This window comes from Gossypium hirsutum, chromosome D11 (assembly GCF_007990345.1).
Source record: "Gossypium hirsutum isolate 1008001.06 chromosome D11, Gossypium_hirsutum_v2.1, whole genome shotgun sequence".
Classification (NCBI taxonomy): domain Eukaryota; kingdom Viridiplantae; phylum Streptophyta; class Magnoliopsida; order Malvales; family Malvaceae; genus Gossypium; species Gossypium hirsutum.
In genome coordinates, this window is record NC_053447.1 from 39013604 (window position 1) to 39035414 (window position 21811).

The 21811-nt window shown below is 36.2% G+C and overlaps 2 non-coding genes across 2 annotated transcripts; one reads left to right on the plus strand and one right to left on the minus strand.

Annotated features, from left to right (window-relative positions):
- Positions 1 to 2430: 2430 nt before the first annotated feature.
- Positions 2431 to 2537, plus strand: LOC121224042 (small nucleolar RNA R71). The gene has a single exon (XR_005921505.1). It is a non-coding gene; the product is annotated as a small nucleolar RNA R71 (small nucleolar RNA).
- An 18706-nt stretch (positions 2538 to 21243) lies between these two features.
- LOC121223862 (small nucleolar RNA R71) lies at positions 21244 to 21350 on the minus strand. The gene has a single exon (XR_005921328.1). It is a non-coding gene; the product is annotated as a small nucleolar RNA R71 (small nucleolar RNA).
- Positions 21351 to 21811: the final 461 nt, after the last annotated feature.

The following is a 21811-nucleotide window of genomic DNA, read 5'->3' on the forward strand; positions in this document are numbered from 1 at the left end:
CTACTGTAATATGATTATACCCTGAGTATCCATCGAGAAAACAATAGTAATCTCATCTTACGAGTCTATCTAGCATCTGGTTCAAGAACGGCAATGGGAAGTGATCTTTCCTAGTCGCCCTGTTTAGCTTCCGGTAATCAATGCAGATTCTCCATACCGTAACCGTTCTAGTCGGTACAACTCATTGTTCTCGTTCTCTACGACCATGATACCTCCTTTTTTTGGCACGCACTGGACCGGGCTTGCCTATGAACTGTCTGAGATGGGATAGATGATACACACATCTAACCACTTGATGATCTCTTTTTTACTACGTTCTTCGTGATGGGGTTCAGTCTCCGATGTCCATCGATCGTCCCCTTTTTTGCCATCTTCCAGAATAATCTTGTGCATGCATACAAATGGACTAATGCCACGAATATCAGCTATGGTCCATTCGATGGCCTTCTTGAATTGTTTCAAAACTAAGATAAGTTTCTCTTCTTGCGTAGTGGTCAATTCTGCTGAAACAATCACAGGTGGAGTAGAAGCGTTACCTAAATAAACGTATTTTAAATGAGAAGGTAATACCTTGAGTTCTAATTTAGGTGGCTCCTCGATTGGCACTTTTAGTTGGGAATAATCCCTCTTTTCTAACTCCAAAGACTCAAAACGTGATTACGGATTAAATTCCTTTTGATTAGCTTCTAGCAAAGCTAAGTATTCATTCTACTCTTCATCATTTGGAGGATCCAATGTCAAAATTCTTTCCAGTGGGTCCTCAACACAGTTGAGTTCCTTCTCCACTATTAAATCCTCTAAATTGGACACTGCAGAGCAATCATCTATTGTGTCAGGAAATCACATAGAATTAAAGATGTTAAATGTTACCTGATAATCCTGAACACGCATAATGAGCTCGTCCTTCTACACATCAATAAGGGTCCTTCCAGTTGCTAGGAACGGCCTTCCTAGGATGATTGGTACTTCTTTGTCTGCTTCAAAATCTAGAATTACAAAGTCAGCAGGAAAGATAAACTTATCTACACGTACCAATACGTCCTCGATTTTTCCTTCTGGATGTGCTAAGGATCGATCTGCTAGTTGAAGCGTAACTGTAGTTGGTCTAACTTCTCCTATCCCTAACTTCCTAAATATTGACATAGCTATCAAGTTGATACTTGCACCTAAGTCACATAATACCTTACCAAAATATGTTGCTCCAATGTTACACGGCATGGTAAAACATCAAAAATCCTTCAATTTTAGGGGTAATTTGTCTTGAAGATATGCACTGCATTCCTTTGTCAGAGCAACCGTCTCAAATTCTCCAAGTCTTCATTTCTTAGACAAGATACCTTTCATGAACTTGACATAGTTTGGCATTTGCTCAAGTGCTTCAACCAATGAAATGTTGATGTGAAGTTCTTTGAGTACGTCAAGGAACTTCTTGAATTGAATCTCCTGCTTCGTTTCTGAAGTCTTTGAGGGTAGGGTGGTGGTGGTTTCAATACTGGGACTTATTCTAGTTGATTCGTCTTTGGCAGCAATTCTGCATCTAACGACATTGTTAGTTGGTCAGAATTAGCTGGTCCTGAGGTTACTTTGTCGGGTTTTATAGATTCTGGTTCTGGTGAAAATGGAATTTCAACACTTGGTTGAACTTCTTCTGAATCTTGAGCGTCACCTGGCTCTTTTTCAACTTCGATAGTGTTGGGCTCTACTCTCTTCCCATTCCTCAATGTCAACGCTTTACAATGTTCCTTCCCCAGATTTCTCAGATTCTCCGTGTCACTAGGTAAAGCACCTTATGGTCAGTTCCTGAGTTCAGTAGCAAGTTGGCCCACTTGATTCTCTAAGCTACTGGATGGTTTTGCTTGTGTTGGTTTCTAAACTTGTTGGGGGAAACTAGGCGGCTGAGTTGGTCTAGGTTGGGCGTAAGTGTTACTGGTTCCAGCCCATTGGTTACTCCAGGAAAAATTAAGGTGATTTTGTCACGATGAGTTATAAAAGTTGGATTGTAGTCCTTGCCTTCCTCGGTTTTGGTTTTGGTTGCCCATATAATATACGAATTCGGGGTTCAATGGACATTCTTCAAACAAATGTCCTTCCCCACAATACACAGAGGCTATATTTTCAAATTGGTTAGGTGGTTGGGTTACAAAACTGTTAGACCCATTAGTGGTAAGATTCTTAAGCATTGAGAATATTGAGGATACGTGAGATGCGAGTGAAGTGAGAGCGTCCACTTCATGTATTCCTGCGACTCATCTTCCTAACGCTGCTCGATTGGTTGGCCATTTATAATTGTTGCTGGCAATCCTCTCAATAATTTCACAAGCCTCATTATAAGACTTAGAAAGAGGAGCACCATTACCAGAGGCGTCCACTACCATCCTAGTATGAGCGTTGAAACCATTATAGAATTTCTCAAGTAGAATGCAATGTGGGATTCCATGATGAGGGCGCTTTCGTAATAACTCTTTGTACCTTTCCCATGCCTCATACATGGACTCATCATCCTTTTGTTGGAAGGCAGTGATCTCATTCCTCAACTTGGCATTCTTGCTCGGCGGGAAATACTTCATGAATAATCTCTCGGCTAACTCTTTCCATGTAGAAATGGAGTTCGGTTGCAATGAGTTCAACCAGGCACGAGTTCTGTCCCTTAGAGAATATGGGAACAACTTCAGTCGTAATGCGTCTTCGGGTACTCCGGCTAACTTTAAAGAATCGCTCACTTCCATAAATAGTCTTAAGTGAAGATGAGGATCTTCAGTAGGCATTCCACAAAATTGGCCCATAGTCTAAAGCATCTGGAAAATGACTGGCTTCAGCTTGAATTATTGTGCCTCAATTTCGGGTCTCCTAATACCCGGATTAAGATCATTAAATACTGGCACGACATACTGTCGTAAAGCTCTATCCCTATCATCAGCAATAAGGATAGGATTCTGAGCAAGGTTTGCTCCGTTTCCTTGATTCATATTCTCAAAGTTCATCTCTTCGGTCCTTCTCTGGTTCGCTTGTCTTCTTCGTTGTTGAAAGGTTCGTTCTATTTTAGGGTCCATAGGGAGTAAGTCGATAATTTGATCAATACCCATAAACACCTGAAATAATCATAGAAAGATTAAGGAAGTGAATATTTAAACAAGAAAATAACTAAACCAAAATGTAAAAATAGATTCAAAAATAATGGCTTTTTAAAAAAAAACAGTCCCTAGCAACGGGGCCAAAAACTTGAAATGACGAAAATGTGCAAGTGTACACAATCGCAACAAGTAATAAAGTGACAAATAAATGTCGAGTTATCGTACCCACAGGGACTGTAAATGAATTACTTATGAAAGTAAGTTTAAACACTTTGGTGAAAGAAAAATATTTGGATTTGGGAAATGAATAAAAACTAGAAAAAAAAGTAAAATAAAATAAAGTTCTAATGCACGATTTCAAAAGCTGATTTTAATCAAGATCAACATGTTATTGCACATTTCCTTACCATAGAATCATTAAACTTATGCTTATACTTGTTACTAATAAATCACGACAACTCGGTAATTTGCTAACTTATGAACATATTTACAAATCAAAAATCCATTCATCTCTTGTACACATTCCTATGTCAATTCGACCGATAAAACAGATTTATAAAGATAAGCATGTTATTGCAGATACATACTTATTAGATTAAACAATCTCTCTCATATTCCTATGTTGATTCAAACAATTAATTCGACCTAATAAACATATAAAAGACTATGTGAGGTAACAAAGTATCCTTACCTTGAAATAGTTTAATCACAATAATCTTGTAAGTTATGTAAGGTATATGTATTGCCAAATACAATGCTAATCTAATCTTCAGCTACCTTAGAAGAATTAAACATGCACTGATTAAATACTGTGTCCATTACTTACAAATTCAATGTGTTTAAATAATTAATTCTTTAGTTATCTTACAATTGTAATGCAAGAATAACTTATTTATGTTTTACTTAATCAAACATTTTACCGAGGCCTATAACAGCATAAATATAAATTTAACAAATCAAGAGGATGGAATGCAATCAACCAAACACGAATTAAATTCAAGCTAAGCTGATTAAATTAACCATTCCAATAGCATAAATATTGATAGATATGCTGATCATAAAAACAACAAAAATTAAAGAGATAAGGAACAAGAATCAAATCCGGTGGTTTTCCGTGGCTTGACTCGGTTGTTCCGTTCTTCCTTCTTTGTTGTCCTTGCCGGTCAAGGCTACTATGAACACTAAATTTTTGCTCCAAAATGGCTGAAGAATACCCCTTTCCCAAGAGGATAAATCGGCACAAGAGCAAGGAACTTTGAATGAGAAAATGAGAGAAAAAAGTGAGAGAGGAGAGAAGAGTTGTGAGAGAATAGATGTGAATGAGGGATGCTTTGAATGGGCAGCAAAGGGGGGTTTATATAGCTGAATGTGGCTGCTAAAAATAGAAAATTTCAGCAGCCAAAGAGCCCCCTCATGGCTGGCCATCCTACATGGCAAAGTTGAGACTTTCAACTTTGCTAAAATTAACCTGGGGCAAATCCGTAAAGCCTTAATTTATGGTGAGGTTTGAATGCAATTTGGAAGTCTTCCAAGGGCCTTTTTGCAGCTCATTTAATCAGCTAAAATGATGATTTTGGTCAGCATTTGAACGGTTCTAGGTTGCCCAATTGGTGGCTGGTTCGGTTCGCTCAAATTTGGTTCAACTGGTACGGTTCAACTGGGCCCTTCTTCCATAATTAATTAAAATTAATTTATTTAGCCAAAATTAAATTGGGAATAAATGAAAATTAATTATATTATGAATTAATACACATATTTGGACTGTCTTAGGCTAGAAATTATTTTTCCTTGTTACTTCGAATTGCTTCTCGGTTTTGTTCTTCTAACGGTGTCTGCCGGGTCAATTTTTGCCCTTTGTATGAATCTGTCAAAAATAATCAAAATTCACTAAAAATAATTTTAAAATTGACTAAAAATTAAAATTTTCAAATTTTTAATACAATTTAATTTTTTTATAAAAATTATTTATTTTATGATAAAAATTCTATCGAAATTGCATGATTTTAAGTAAAATTAGGTATGAAAAAGTATATAAATCTTTGCGTTTCCACACCCCCAAACTTAAATCATTTCTTGTCTCGAGTAATGCACAAATTTGAAAAGAATTTTCTCGAAAACACTTTTTGAAAACTCCTTCAAAACAACATTCTTCCAAAAATCATGAAATCAATATACTTATGCTCAAAAACAAGAAATTTGATGATTATGCTACTCAAGTATATATATTGTTCAAATTAATCTCAACAATTACTACAATAGAAAAATTAGACTAACTTTTTATTAATAAAGACATGTTAATCCCTACTAATTTGATTTTAATCCCTTATTCAAAATTAAACTTCAATCATTAAGTTTAACTGATGTCTTCATATGTTGAACAGAGAAATTTCAAATTAATCCGGTATTTTTTTTTTGCGAAAGTGGCCAAGTACAGGTCGCAAGAAAACATTTTGATGCGAAACTTCCACCCAAAACACGACATTCTCCTTTCGCAACAGCAAGACTTGGGCAAGCAAGTCTACAAAACCATCTCTAAGCTGAAGTGGGAGACTTTATGCATTCATCCTGAAAGCTATTCTCCTTCATTTGTACATGATTTTTATGCTAACCTTTATGACCATGAGTTAGGGTTCATCCTTGTTCGGGAAGGCTTAATCCCATGGGATGCTAAAAAAATCAATGAGCTATGTAACACTAAAGTAGATGTAGATGAACACTCCGAGTTCATTGAATATATCATAGATGACAAAGAGGCCTGTTGGTGAAGGATTTATGTGTCGAAGGAGAATTGTGGACAGGTTCATATAAAGGGAATTATATGAGGCATCGACTCTTCCTAACACTGTAAAGCAAAATCTGGTTTCATTTTGTCCACTTCTGGCTACGGTCTTCTACTCACAGCACCACAATCACGCTCGATAGAATGTGCCTGATACATTCAATTTTCAAGGGTAGAAGGATTCATGTCGGCATAATACTCTACCAGGAAATTGTTGACTGCACTGCAAGGCAAATTGGAATTTTGGTTTTCCCATCGTTGGTGATGCTATTGTGCCAGGAGAAAGGGATTGTGCCCCGTGATGATGATGAAGTCCTGGATAATAAGGGCCTGATCAATGAAGCCTCTATTGAAAGAATGAACCGTGGCAAAGATACACCGACAATGAAGGAGGCAAAGACAAGCAAGACGAGGAAGGGCAAAACCAAGGCAGAAAGCAAGGGAACAAACCTGACTGTAGAGACATCATTGTTGCACAAAATGAAGGATATCGAGAAGTTGGCTAATTCCATCAGTAATAAGCAGATCAGGCTTGTTACTACAATAGAGGATATAGAGAGATCACAAAATTTTTTCTATTCTTATATCAAGGCCTAGAACAACTCTATTGTAGCCGCATTAAGTCAGTTAAGCATGGTCCCACTCCTAGAATTTCTAGTGTTCCTACTAATCATCCGAGATTATGAACTCTCATTCGAGGATGATGACTTAGGGGACCGAGATAGATCAGTGGCATCCTCGCCCATTGTGCACGTCTATTTTAATGAGAAAGAAGAGGAATCAATGAACAATAAGAAGTACATGCAAAGGATTGATAGCCTGGTCGAGGGTTACTTCATTACTGGTCAAGAAAAACCTATTGTTTTGGAGGAAGTTGCTGTTGGAGAGAAGGAAGTCCTTGTTGTAAATGTGAACAAGAAGCAAGATAAAGAAGATGCTCAGAAAGAATCTGCTCAAAACATTGTCACTGCACCCGAGTTTATGGGTGCAACTACTAATAATTTGGAGCGAGATGGAGCTAGACCAGTGGAAGCTATAGAGGAAGCAATCGAATGCCAAGGTAAAGCTAGAACCTAAGGATCAATTGAGGACCGTACGAAGCCCAAAGAAAAGAAAAAAATGCTTAAAAGACTAAAAGCGCAAGAATGAGGAGAAAAAGAGGAGGAAGAAGAAACATCATGCACCCACATCTGTGGCTGAGGAAAATTGAGTTAGTTTATTTTTAGTTTTTTTAGCTATAGTGTTCATGCATTGCACGTAGCTGTAATTTTTATTTTGTTAGTGCACATTTTTGTTGCATTTCTATTGTCATTGCATTTTTATTTTAGTGCATTGAGGACAATAAAAAACTTTAAGTTTGGGGGAATGCATATGTGGTTTGGAAATACACCCATATTTCAATTTCTTTTTGTTTAATGAAGCTTGCAAGGTTTATTTATGGTTAATGTAAATGTGTTTGAAATTTTTTGTTCCATTCGATGCTTAATTCTTGAATCATGTGAATTATCACTAAATGAGATGGATAAATTTTACTGAATGTTGTATCTTCAATTTTTGTTACTTCTCATGAGCAAGGGTATAGTAATGCAACAATATCCTTTATTCACAAAAAAATAAAAAAGAGACATATATTTATGATCTTCATAGATACTTAGTTTTGTACAATAAATGATGTATTGGTAGATAGAATTTAGAATTTGAAGCATGATGCTGGTTTTTATGAAGTTTCAATCTTATTCGTTCATACTTATGTATTGCCGATGCAATATTCTGTCATCTGAATGTGACTCATTTATTCAGAATTTACGTGATTCAAGTTACTAGAATGATCATTTGCCTTACTGAATTCTTGTGTAACCTTGCTAGTTTCTATTTTACTTGAGGATAAGTAAAAACTCAAGTTTGGGGGTGTGTGATAGTATTAGAAATAACATATGTTTTCTCCCTACACATTGGTTAATTTGTCCCCATTTAGTTATCTTTAGCACATATTTTAGCATTTTAAGTTCAATAAATTGCATTTTATAACTTAGTGGATCTTAGCCTATTTATCCTTAATTTTGTCATGTTTTGGTATCGATGTCGCTGCATGAGTATTTCCAGATTGCGCCCAGAATTGTCACCACACCTGACAGCTGTCCAGATAAGAATAAATATGTGTGAGTTGTCCAGTCTGGTATAACCAACTTGTACGTACAGAGGTAGCATGATTCTGATTAAAGAACACCTGTGCTGTTTGGAAGAATATAAATATTCACGTGAACAGGAAAAAAAAGGGAGGCTTTTTGGGGGGTAATGTCTTCTTCAACCTATCTTTTGAAGCTTTTCGGCTATGGTGGCTTAAGTCTCCTACGGGTGAACCGACGTGAAAGGGACGCAGATCAGCTCCTGATGAGGAGCCCTGAGTGCGACACGAGAAAGAATGGAGAGATTCAAGTCGAGATTGTCTAGGAATAGTATTCTTCACTTGTTTCTTTTATATTTCTTTTCTAAACGATGGTGATTACTTTCTATTTCATGTTTGTACGGAAGTACACTTGATTTTTGGGTTCAATATTATTTTTTCAATCTTGCTTCTACTATTTAATCTTTGGGTTTGAATGTTTTTAGCATGGAAGTTTTATTGCGGTCACTAACATTGGAAAGTGCAGCGACAGGTCAAGCTAACGAGCATGACAACAGAAGTTGCTTGAGCATTAGAGGAATTTAATCCACTTTTTCTTAATGGTGTTCCATTGCCATCATCAAAAGGTTTGGTTAATGTGCATGTGTAAGTCTTAGATTAAATATAGAAGTTAAGCTTAGTAAGATATTCATTGCAATTTAATGCCTTGACAAATACCTATCCTTTTATACCTTGTGAGCACTTAGTATTCTGTTGAATATTCACACTGGGGATCCTAGTTTATCTTTATCATATTTAATCTTATTTTTTTCAAGTTATTGCTTCGACAACTACTCTCACAATTTATCTCGTTTCTATCTATTTATTGCACTGACATTGATAGACAAAAGACAACCATCCTCGTGGGATCGATATCCTACAGACTCATATCTGTCTACTATACTTGCATCGACAGTGTACACTTGCACATTATTGTTGTAACGTTAAACAACTGATCAAGTTTTGGCACCGTTGTCGAGGATGGCATTTGTTTGATATTTGTTTTTGTTTTTGCACTTTGTTTTTTATTATATAATATTTAGTTGTCACTAACTAGTTTTCTTTTTGTCACTATTTTCACATTTTATTTTAGGTGTTTGATGACCCGAAGCAATTCGGAGTTTATTGCCAATTTTGATCCAAAAATTGAAAGAATCATTCAGAGGAGGCTTCAAGAACAAAGGAATATGGCTTTACCAAGATACAATGAAGCAATACCCCAGGTGTAACACCAAAATGCTAATGACCCACCGTTGCCGTAAGACGTTCAAATACAAAACAAAACTATATGCGGCTTTGTAGTGCTTGCCTTGGATGACTTACAACCGAGAGTTGTTAGGCCAGCAATCCAAGTTGGGAATTTTGAACTCAAGCCAGTAATGTTTCAAATGTTGAATTCTAATTGGCAATATGCTGGACTGCCACATGAAGATGCATGAGAACATCTTCAATTTTTTTTATTGATTTGTGCTTCTTTTAGTCAACAGGTGTTCCTGATGACGCTTTGAAGATGCAATTATTTCCTTATTCCTTGTAGGGAAGAGATCATACTTGGTTCCTTGGGCTACTTGTTGAATCAATTACTTCTCGAAATGCACTAGCAACACAGTTTGTTATGCACGTTAATCCGCCAACAATGAATGCTCATCTTCGAAATGATGTTACATCTTATCATTAGCTAGATGATGAGAATCTTTACACTACATGGTAACATTATAAATCTTTTCTTTGCTGTTACCCCATACATGACATTCGATAGGAAACACAAATTGAAATTTTCTATAATGGGCTGAATTCACACACGAGGAATCTTGTTGACGCATCAACCAATGGTTATTTGCTGGATTGTACTTATAATGATACAGTTGATATTCTTGAAAGAATTCCTCAGAATGATTAGCAATATCCTATCTCTAGAGCTGCACAAGCAAAAGTTACTTCAGGAGTTATTGAATTGGACGCAATATCTGCATTTAGTGCTCAAGTTTCTTCTCTTGCAATTATGATAAAAAAATTTCAAGGGACTAGTGATGTTACACCTATATAAGTCGCTCAACAAGTTGATGTTCCTACCTTTTGTTGTGAGATTTGCAGTGACTACCATAGCTATGAAGATTGTCCACAACATGTAGAGAATGTCTTTTATGTCAGTAACATCCACAACAATTCTTATGGCAACTCTTATAACAATTCTACACGCAATCAACAATCTTGAGAAACTCAGAATAGTGGAAAAAATGCTGCGACATTCCGATATGGGAATATTCCTACTTAAGGAAAATATAATCCAAGACATGGGAATTACAATCAACAACAGTAGAACTACAATCAGCACACTCAGATGCATCAATAACAAAGCCAGATGCATCCACACCAAAATTAGATGTAGCCACAACACTCTTCAATGTCGAATCAGCATGTTCAAGGACATAGACAACAACACTACACACAAGCTTCTCCTTGTGACCCGTTAGCTGCTCTTGAGGCTTTAATGTGAGAGCATATTACTCGTACATAAGCTATTATGCAAGGGAATTCATCTTCTATTCTGGCGTTGAAGGAACAATTAGGACAACTTTCTTCGAATCTTAATACTTGACCACTGGGCACACTACCTAGTGACACGAAAAATCCCAGTCCAAGGAGGAAAGAACACAGCAAGACCATCACTCTTAGAAGTGGTAAACAAACTGGCAAGCCGACTACAAACTCTGCTGTAACACCTCATGATACTGGTGAAGATATCCTTAGTGAAAAGGTTGAATCTGAAGAGCTTGTCAATGTACCAGACAAAGAAGTTCCACAAATTGTCACTCATATGCCTAATATCTGACCCTTGAAACTTTCGACGCAATCAAAGGTGTCGGTGCAATCAGATGTATCTCCACCTTTACCTTTTCGACAAAGATTCAAGGAGAATGAGTAGGATAAGCAGTACCAACAGTTCCTAAACACATTGAAGTAACTTCAGGTCAATATTCCTTTAGAAGACGCTCTTGTGAAAAATTCAAATTATGAGAAATTTATGAAGGAGATCTTGTTCAAGAAGAAAAAGCTCAATAATATTGAAACTATTGCACTCACAAAAGGCTGTAGTGCTATTTTAACAAATAATTTTCCCCCAAAAATGAAAGATCCTGGGAGCTTTACTATCACATGTTCAATTGACAACCATTATTTGGGTAAGGCTTTATGCGACTTGGGAGCTAGCATCAACCTAATGCCACTATCTACTTTCAAAAAGATGGTAATTAGTCACATGAAACCTATTCCAGTGACATTGCAACTAGCAGATCGATCCTTACCTCAAAGTAAAGACCAAATCAAAGACATCTAAGTTCGTATCGATAAATTCATTTTTCTGGCTGATTTTATCATACTTGACTGCGAGGAAGACAAGGAGACTCCTATAATGTTGGGACGACCATTTTTAGCCACCGGACGAACTCTTATTGATGTTTACAAAGGTGAACTAACCATATGACTTAATGATGAGCACGTTACCTTCGGTGTTTTTGAACCTATTCAATGCAATGATAAAGAAGAATGTCATATTATCGATGTGCTAGATGATCTAATTGAGGAAGAATTCAATGAACAAAGCACAATACTTTCTGAGGAGTTTGCAGTGACATCTGATGATAAATTCTTAGATGATTGTGACAGCATGGTTGAAGTTAATAATATTGAACTCAAGCATGACTGGTAGATTGAATCCTTAGACTTAGCCAATAGAACAGCTCTAATTTTCCAGCCATCGATTGATGAAGCTTCTACTCTGGAATTGAAACGGCTACCTATTAATCTTAAATATGTTTTTCTTGGTGATAACAATAATCTCCCGGTTATTGTCTCCGCAACATTGGATGTAACCCAAAAAGAGAAATTGGTTCATATTCTTAAGCAACATAAACGAGCTATTGCTTCGAGTATTACCGACACTCGAGGCATTAGTCCATCTTTTTTCATGCACAAGATCAAGTTGGATGATGAAGGCAAGCAAGCGATTGAGCAACAAAGAAGATAAAATGAGAAGATGAAGGAAGTTGTTAAGAAAAAAATTGTAAAATGGCTTGACACTGGAATTATCTACTCTATTTCTGATAGCAACTGGGTAAGTCTAGTGCAATGCGTTCCTAAAAAGAGTGGCATCACTATGATTAGCAACAACAAAGATGAATTAATTCCTACACGTATTCCAACGAGATAACGAGTCTGTATGGATTATCACAAACTTAATACTGCCACAAGGAAGGACCATTTCCCACTTCCTTTCATTGACCAAATGTTGGACAAGCTTGCCGGAAGAGCCTATTACTGCTTCTTAGACGGTTATTCTAGGTACAATCAAATTGATATTGCACCAGAAGATCAGGAGAAAATAACTTTCACCTGTCCCTGTAGTACTTTTACTTTTCGTTGTATGCCTTTCGGTCTTTGCAAGGCACCAGCCACACTTCAAAGGTGCATATGACAATATTCTCGAATATGATTGAATATTCTTTAGAGGTTTTTATGAATGATTTCTTAGTCTATGGGAATAATTTTGATCATTGCACTGATAGTTTGGATAAAGTATTGACACGATGTGAAGATACATATCTTGTTTTAAATTTGGAAAAATGTCATTTCATGGCAACTGAAGGCATTCTGTTAGGCCATCGCATCTCTAGTCCAGGTGTTGAAGTAGAGAAAGCTAAAGTGGAAATCATTGAGAAATTACCTCCATCGACAAATGTGAAAGGTATTCACAGTTTTCTTGGGCATGCAAGGTTTTACTGAAGATTTATTAGAGATTTTAAAAAAATTGCAAAACGCTTGTGCTCATTGCTAGAACAGAATCAAAAATTCTTTTTTGACGATCATGTTTGGATGCATTTATTCAATTAAAAAAGCTGCTAGTAAATGCACCAATTGTCGTTGCACCAGATTGGTCTCAACCTTTTGAAGTTATGTGCAATGCAAGTGACTTTGCTATGGGTGCTATTCTAGGACAACGCAAGGGAAAAATATTTCACTCCATCTATTATGCTAAAAAAACTCTTATAGGGGCTCAAATCAATTATACCACTACAGAGGAAGAATTTTTGGTTATAATCTTTGCTTTCGACAAGTTTCATTTCTATCTTGTTTGTGCAAAGGTTACTGTATTTATTGATCACTCGGTGTTGAGATATCTTTTTACGAAGAAGGATACAAAACCAAGACTGATACGCTGGATCTTACTATTGCAAGAATTCGACATCGAGATAAAAGACAGCAAAGGTTCAGAGAATCAAGTTACAGAGCATCTGTTTCGATTGGAAGTTGGTAGCGAAGATGGAAACATACTTCAAATTGTCGACGCATTCCCAGATGAGAAGTTATTTGCTGTAGATTTGGTTAATTATCTAGTGTGTGGAAAACTCCCATTGGGTGTCACAGCCATTAAAAAAGAAAGATTTCTTCGTAGTGAAGTATCATTGGAATGAGTCTTATTTATTCAAGGTATGCAATGACAACATCATTCGGCGTTGTGTTCCAAAAGAGGAGATACTTTGATTTTGAAGCACTATCATGATGCTCCTCATAGAGGTCATTTCGGTGGCATGCAAACTGCTGCTAAGGTTCTCCAATTAGGATTCTACTGGCCTTCATTATTCAAAGACGCCCACAATTTTGTGAATCAATGCGATAGGTGTCAGTGCAATGGTTGAATTGTTTGAAATGTTAAAGCAGCCAATTATGGAGGTTGAATTGTTTGAGATTTTGGGTATGGATCTTATGGGACCATTTCCAAGTTCATTTGGAAATATTTATATATTAGTAGCTGTTGACTACGTCTTGAAGTGGGTTGAAGCTGGACCTTTCGAAGTTGTCGAAGTATTTCCTCATGGTGCAGTCACAATCAGAGATTTACATTATGGACACAAGTTCAAAGTGAATTGACAGCGGTTGAAACACTATTTTGCGAATATTAATCAAAATCAGGTAGAGACCAGTAAATTGGTTGTAATATTTTAATTTTTTATTGAATTTATCATTATGTGATTTTATTTTCTTTTATTTTTTGTTTTTATTCAAGTTTGTTTTACTTTTTTTTTGAAGAATAATTAGGTACCATTATCGACGCATTTGGGCTTTATTTTCAACACAGTTTGTACTATTGTACTGTCACTTATGACTCACCAAGAATGAGGGCATATCAGAAATTTCAGATCCCATCGTTTGATCAAAAGTGACCTAATCATCTAATTTGTCTAAGCAAGCACAACTCTCATTGGACATATTTATTCCCACAAGCTTTATATCCCTTCACAAAAGTCACGCCTTTCCATCTTCTTCTTTCAGTCGCTATAAACCCCCTCTCCACTGTGTCGACTGTAACACATACAAAGCAGCCATTTTTATTCACTTTCTCTTCCCCAAGCTCATACCTTTACAACTTTAAACTGTCTTCACTCAACAAAATACGGCCAGAATGAGAGGATCAGTCAAAAAAGCCACCAAGTCTGTTGAAGAACACTCGTCCTCTGCAGTTGCAGTTCGTGACCCGGAATCCTCCATGCCAAGGAGAAAAAAAGCCAGTGATCTTTTTAACAAAAGTGGCCAAGGATAGGTTTCAAGACAATAGTTTAAAGAGAAACTTCCACCACCCAAAACACGACATTCTCCTTTCGCAACAGCAAGACTTGGGCAAGCAAGTCTACAAAACCATCTTTAAGCTGGAGTGGGAGACTTTTTCCACTAATCCTGGAAGCTATTCTCCTTTATTGGTACATAAGTTTTACGCCAACCTTTATGACCATGAGTTAGAGTTCATCATTGTTCGAGAAGGCTTAATTCCATGGGATGCTAAAAAATCAATGAGTTGTGCAGCATTAAAGTGGATGTAGATGAACACTCTGAGTTCATTAAGGATATCAAAGACGGCAAAAGAAACCTGTTGGTGAAGGATTTATGTGTCGAAATAGCATTGTGGACGGGTTCACATCAAGGGAACTATATGATGCATCGGTGTTTCCTAACACTGCAAAGAAAAATCTGGTTTCATTTTGTTAACTGTCGGCTACAACCCTCTACTCACATCACCACAGTCACCCTTGATAGAATGTGCCTGATACATTCAATTGTCAAGGGCACAATGATTGATGTCGATGCAATATTCCACCAGGAAATTGCCGACTGCGCTGCAAGGCAAACTGGAATTTTGGTTTTGCCATCGTTGGTGATGGTATCATGCCAGCAGAAAGGGCTCGTGCCTCGTGATGATGAAGATGTCTTATATAATAAGTGTCCGATCAATGAAGCCTCTATTAAAAGAATGACTCGTGGAAAAGATATGCCGACAATGAAAGAGGAAGAGTCAATCAAGACGAGGAAGGGCAAAACCAAGGTAGAAAGTAAGGGAACAAACCTGACTGCAAAGACATCATTGTTACACAAAATGAAGAATATCGAGAAGTTGGCCAATTCCATTAGTAATAAGCAGATCAGGCTTGTTGCTACAATAGAGAATATAGACAGATCATAAAATTTGTTCCATGCTTATATCAAGGCCTAAAACAACTCTATTGTAGCTGCATTAAATCATTTAAGCTCGGTCCCACTCCCAGAATTTAGAGTGTTCCCACTGATCATCCGAGATTATGAACTTTCATCTGAGGATGATGACTTAAGGGATCGAGAAAGATCAGTGGCATCCCTGCCTATTGTGCATGTCTCTGTTGATGAGAAAGAAGAGGAATCAGTGGAAATTGAGGAGTGCATGCAAATGATTGACATCCTGGTCAAGGCTGACTTCATTGTTGGTCAAGAGGAATCGGCAGAAGCTGTAGAGGAAGCAACCGATCATGCCGGGGTACAGCTCGAACCTGAGGAGCGATCCGAGGACCGTGTGAAGCCTAAAGAAAAAAAGAAAGCGCTCCAAAGATAAAAAGCATAAGGAGGAGAAAAAGAGGAGGAAGAAGAAACATCGTGTAGCCACATCGGTGGCTGACGAAAACTGAGTTTGTTTATTTTCTTTTTTTTAGCCATAGTGTTCATGCATTGCACATAGCTGTAATTTTTATTTTGTTAGTACACATTGTCGTTGCATTTCTATTTTCAATGCATTTTAATTTTAGTGCATTGAGGACAATGCAAACTTTAATTTTGGGGGAATGCTTATGGGGTTTGAAAATACACCCCCATTTCAAATATTTTTTAGTTTAATAATGCATGCAAGGTTTATTTGTGGTTAATGCAAATGTGTTTAAATTTTTTTGTTACATTCGATGCTTAATTCTTGAATCATGTGAATTATCAATAAATGATTTGGATAAATTTGACTGAATGTTGTATCTTCAATTCTTTGATGAATGATTTAGGTTGCATTAGTAATGGATGACTAGTAGCATTCCTTGAATCTTGAATGAATCTCCCTTTTTACAACTGCTTATATATATAGTTAAGAATAAGAGATACTCCAAAGTGGGTGTATTGTGAAATGTTAAAGATGGAGTACTCCAATGCAAGCGTTAGAAAAATGTATCTGGCCAAAGGTTGTCGCTACATGAGTGTGTGTCGGTGCAATTACGTACTCCATGGGAGTTTGTTACACTCCATCATTACTTCTTAGGAGCAAAGGTACAGTAATGGAATGATATCCTTTATTCACAAAAAAAAAATAAAGAAGAGTCATATATTTATGATCTTTATAGATACTATGTATTGTACAATAAATGTTGTATTGGTAGATAGAATTTAAGATTTGAAGCATGATGCTGGTTTTGATGAAGTTGCAATCTTATTCATTCATACTTATGTATTGCCGATGCAATATTCAGTCATCTGAATGTGACTCATTCATTGGGATTTTAGGTGATTCAAGTTGCTAGAATGGTCATTTAGCTTAGTGAATACTTGTGTAGCTTGCTAGTTTCTGTTTTACTTGAGGACAAGTAAAAACTCAAGTTTGGGGTGTGTGATAGTACTAGAAAGAACATATGTTTTCTCCCTACTTATTGGTTAATTTGTCCCCATTTAGTTATCTTTAGCACATATTTAACACATATTTAGCATTGTCAGTTCAGTAAAGTGCATTTTATAACTTAGTGTATCTTAGCCTATCTATCCTTAATTTTTTCATGTTTTGGTACCGATGTCGCTGCATGAGTATTTCCATATTTTGCCCAAAATTGTTGTTGCACTTGACAGTTGTCTGGATAAGAAAAAAAATGTGTGAGTTGTCCAGTCTGGTATAACCAACTTGTACATACAGAGGCACTATGATTCTGATGAAAGGACACCTGTGCTATTTGGAAGAATATAAATATTCGCGTGAAAAGGAAAAAAAAGAGACTTTTGGGGGGTATTTTCTTCTTCAACCTATCTTTTGAAGCTTTTCGGCTATGGCGACTTTAGTCTCCTACAGTTGAACCAAAGTGAAATGGACGTAAATCAGCTCCTGACGAGGAGCCTTGAGTGCGACACAAGAAGGAATATAGATTCAAGTCGAGATTGTCTAGGAATAGTATTCTCCACTTGTTTCTTTATATTTTTTTCTAAACGATGGTGATTACTTTCTATTTCATGTTTGTACGAAAGTACACATTATTTCTGGGTTAAATGCTATTTTATTCAATCTTGCTTCTACTATTTAATCTTTGGGTTGGATGTTTTTAGCATGGAAGTGTTATTACAGTCACTGGCACTAGAAAGTGCAGCGACAGTTCAAGCTAACAAGCATGCCAACGGACATTACTTAAGGCTTAGAGGAATTTAATCCACTTGTTTTTAATAGTGTTCTATTTTCATCACCAAAAGGTGTGGTTCATGTGCATGTTTAAGTCTTAGATTAAATATAGAAGTTAAGCTTGGTAATATATTCATTGCAATTTAATGCATCGACAATCACCTATTATTCTGTTGAATATTCACGTTGGGCATCCCAGTTTATCATTGTTATATTTAATCTTATTATTTTCAAGTTATTGCTTCAACAACTACTCTTACAATTTATCTTGTTTCTACTTATTTATTGCACTGACATTGATAGAAAAAAGACAACCATCCTTATGGGATCGATATCCAACAGACTTATATCTATCTACTATACTTGCATCAACAATGTACGCTTGCACATTATTTTTGTGATCTTAAACAGTTGATCAATAAACAAGAATGGCTTGTATTAGGTTGATATTAGAAAGGTCGTTTGTAGGACAAATTCTTCAACAAACGAACTTTATCCACAGTTTTGCTCTTGGAGTCATTAATGCTTGGTTGAAATTCTCAGGTATTGTTGTGCTTATTTGATATGTCCATACTTCTTTCTCTTCTGTCAGAAATCTTAATACCTCCTCCATTCTATGTTTTTAAATTCTTTGATATATGTTTTGTATATATAATCTCGGTAATAATGCGGAGCATCATAAAATTGACAAATACTTATTTTAGTTACTAGAACATTGACCCCTTTTACTTTAACATATGTCCATAGCTCGTAGTATGGTCTTGCTGCTTCTCTCTTTTAATACAAGATAGAATTCCTGCACCACAAGTATTATTGTTGGTTCTTCTAGTGGCAAGTAGAAGTTAGTCCATTCTCTTTTTGTTTCAATTTTCCACGCTCTTTTATAGTTTCTCATTAAAGGACCGAATCCCTGTTCTTGAATGAATGTGTACAACTACAACCATTGTAGATATTTTTTATGTTGTTTTCCTGAAATTCAATAGATGGATTCATAATGTTATATCAAAATCTATAACTATTCAAACCTGAATGTTGTTGTGGTATTACTCTCTGAGATTATAGTGCTTCCTTGAACATCAACAGAAGGATCTTGTTTTCTACACAACGTTTGGAGATGATGAACAGATCTGTATGGTCTATTTATCCCAGAAGAAGATAGTGATACAATAAAGAGTTATAGTTGTGTTAGGTAAATTATTTCTTATCAATAAGGAGTTAGAGAGATTTAAATCTACTAAAATTCTATTATAAAAAGTCAGTTGTAAGTTAAAATTTGGATGGCAACTTACAAATCTGTCGAAATTCGATGTAGCAAATTAAACTATTTTTCACACTTAAGGAGCATGAATATAAGCATTTTCATTACAATTTAGTTAAGATTCATTAGTTTTACTTACATTCAATAAAATGTGCAAATTGAGTCCTTTATTGATCGGAAGGGCCGAATGAGGCCTAAGGGAGAGCTAACGTACTTTATAAGTGTGTAGGAGACCATTAGAAGGCATTTTAGAATGATACTGGACACTATGTTGCAACACGGAGGGATTGATGTTGCCATATAGGAAATAGAATGAAGAAAACTCAAGTCTGCCTTCAATGTTACGACACAGACTGAAGGTGTCACGACATACCCCTAAAGATGGCTACAGAGGAGCATACTGGTTGCTATGTCCTGACACAGGTCCTGGTGTGTCCCGTCAATGACTTTGGGACAAAAATTAGACATGAAGCAGGGGATTTTTTGTCCACATAATCAAACTTAAAGCTCTAGAATGTTAGCTGACCTAGGGTTAAGGATGACAGCCACTTGAAGGCTATATATAGGCTCTTTTGGAACATGTTAAAGACGCTTTTCCATTAACCTTGTTTCTTCCATTAAAATTAGTTTTTGTTTTCTTTCTTTCTTTCTTTCTTAGGTTTTTAGAGTTTAGTTTACTTATTCGTTGTTTTCTTTCAAGAGATTTTGATTGTGGACTCATTCAACTCTGTGGATTTGCACTTAAATATCAATACATTCAGGCTCTATCATTTACTCTATCTTGGCAATTTAATTAGCTTGTTTTCTCTTTATATCGATTATATATTGTTTATGAACGCCATGAGGAACTAATCCTTCTATGGGGGATTAGCGAGTGAAGGTATGATCTTTTAACTATTTTGTAAGGTTACTCAATGGATCAACTATTTAGGAAAGGGAGAACGTGAAACAAACCCTAGGCATGACAACCCCGGGAAGTCATCAATGTGAGAATTAACCCAAAATTTGTATTGCCCATCCGAGAGCACCTTAACCCCAAACCAAATTAGACTGTGAGGTCGCAAGATAAGTAATTCTTCCTAACTCCTTATGTTAGTGGAAGATCAGAAGATCCTACTAAGGTAGCGACTAGTTGATTGATGAGGAACTCAAAGTGACAGTTGATAGAGATTACCAAAGCAAGATAATCACCCATAATCAGATTTGATTTATTCTTCCTTTTTAATCTCTTGATTTTTATCTTTTTATGTTTTTTTATTTTTATTATTAAAACATCAAAAAATATTTTATTTTATATTCTTCGTGCTATATTTGAATCCAAAGTACTAATTAATTCTTTTAGTGCTTAGGTTAAAAATAATCTAGTGCTCGCCTCCCTTGGGTACAATCCTCGAACTACTCACCCACTCCATTTTAAAACTATATTACAACTACATCTGTATACTTGCAGATACCACTTAATAATTTTATATTTTATTGCAGTATTCACATCTAGACGTTGGTACGGGTCAAGTTTTTGGCGTCATTGCTAGGGAGGCAACGTCACTAGGTTAATTTTATTTTCTGTGCGTAAAAGAATAATTACGAAATTTCTTGGTTATAAATACGATTCTATTTTATTTCATTTATTGTTACTAATATTTCCTTTTTGGATTTAGTTTATGACTCCAGCAGGGGCACACCTATTGTAGCAGCAACAGATCCAAAGAGAATAATCCGAAGAAATCACCGGCAACAATAGTAGCAACAGCAAAAGATGCTAGATCCACCTTTACCAACTGCGAGTAACGTACCACATGAAAATATACTGTTTAACGACATTGACGGTAATGCCCTAGGAAACTCGCCAGCACCATAGCTTCTTGCAAACATTTAGTTGGCTCGGAACAAAAGAACTTTAAGGGATTATGCCTTACCAAGTCTGGATATGGTCCAGGAAAGTATAGCAAGACCGAAAATTATAGGTAATAAATTCGAGATAAATCCGACTATGATTCAAATGATCCAGAATAATCTATAGTTTAGGGGCATTATGACAGAGGGCTCTAATCAACATTTAAAACGGTTCCTTCAACTCTATGATAATTTTAAGTATAACGGGGTCACTAATGACACTATTTGTCTTTGGTTGTTTCCCTTCTCCTTGATCAATAATATTTTTGTTGGTTAGACTCGTAGGCATCAGGGTTTGTCACAACATGAGATGAATTACCTGGAAAATTCTTACAGAAGTTTTTCCCAATCAGCAAAGCAATATAACTAAGAGGAGATATTGTTGTTTTTAGATAGATGGAGGGAGAAAGTTTCTATGAGGCATGAGAACGGTTCAAAATGTTGATTCAAAAATGCCCACACCACGGATTTCCTGAGTGGATACGACTGCAGGTGTTTTCTAATATGTTGGATGTAAATGAACAATCTGGATTTGATGGAGCAATTGGAGGACCCCTTATGAACAGAAATTATGAGGATGCATACAAGATCATTGAGAATATGGCATTAAACTCCTGCCAATGGCCAATTGAAAGATTCACATATGGTCAGAAACCAACTACAATAAAAGCTATCAAGAGGATGATAAGTATCAATAGTTAGTGGATAGACTCAATCGTATCGAATCAACTTCTACATTGTCTATGCATAGGAGAGACAAATCGCTCTTCCACTATATCAAAAACCTGACTAAAGATGTGAATTACGTCAAAAACAGGGGTGGAAACCCTTATTCAAATACATATAATCCCGACTAGAAAGATCACCCAAATCTGAGATGGAGAGGAAACCAATGAGCAGGTAATAATTTAAATCAAGTTAAAAACACTAA